Genomic DNA, 1,371 nt, shown 5'->3' with positions numbered 1-1,371 from the left:
CACCAATAACACCCATAACAACTATAACACTATAACACTATAACACCCATAACAACTATATCAACCATAACAACTATAACACCAATAACACCAATAACACCCATAACAACTATATCACTATAACACCCATAACAACCATATCAACCATATCAACCATAACAACTATAACACAGATAACAACCATAACAACTATAACACTATAACACCCATAACAACCATAACAACTATAACACCAATAACACCAATAACACCCATAACAACCATAACAACTATAACACCAATAACACCCATAACAACCATATCAACCATAACAACCATAACAACATTAACAACCATAACAACTATAACACCCATAACACCAATAACACCCATACCAACCATAACAACATTAACAACCATAACACTATAACACCCATAACAATTATAACACTATAACACCCATAACAATTATAACAACATTAACAACCATAACACTATAACACCCATAACAACATTAACAACCATAACACTATAACACCCATAACAATAACACTATAACACCCATAACAACCTTAACAACCATAACACTATAATACCCATAACAATAATAACACAACACCCATAACAACCATAACAACATTAACAACCATAACACTATAATACCCATAACAATAATAACACTATAACACCCATAACAACCATAACACCCAAAACTACCATAACAACCATACCAACATTAACAACCATAACACTTTAACACCCTTATTAACACCCATAACAACCACAACACACACAACAACTATAACAACCATAACAACCATAACACCACAACAACCATAACACTATAACACCCATAGCACTATAATAACCATAACAACCATAATGACCATAACAACCATAACGACCATAACACTATAACACCCATAACAACCATAACAACCTTAAAAAGATCCCGGTAACGGGATTGATTTGAAAACATCCAGTGAAATTGCAGGGCACCAAATAGAAAAACAGAAATACTCATAATAACAATTCACAAAACATACATGTATAATACATCAAAATAAAGCTTAACTTCTTGTTAACCAAGCCGCAGTGTCAGATTTCAAAAAGGCTTTACGGCGAAGGAGACCATGCGATTATCTGAGGACAGCACCCCGCATACAAACACATGAAAATCAGATTTCAACGAGCCAGGTGCGACAAACAACTCAGAAATAACGATATAATTCATGCCTTACCTTTGAAGATCTTCTTCTGTAACACCCAAAACACGCATAACACCTTTAACAACCATGACAACCTTAACAACCATAACACCCACAACAAACTTAACAACCTTATCAACCATTTTTGGTTCTAGGTCGATTTTCCAGCATTTTGAATGAGGAG

This window comes from Oncorhynchus gorbuscha, linkage group LG12, assembly GCF_021184085.1.
Source record: "Oncorhynchus gorbuscha isolate QuinsamMale2020 ecotype Even-year linkage group LG12, OgorEven_v1.0, whole genome shotgun sequence".
NCBI classification, from domain to species: domain Eukaryota; kingdom Metazoa; phylum Chordata; class Actinopteri; order Salmoniformes; family Salmonidae; genus Oncorhynchus; species Oncorhynchus gorbuscha.
Note: the sequence above shows the minus strand (reverse complement) of the source record.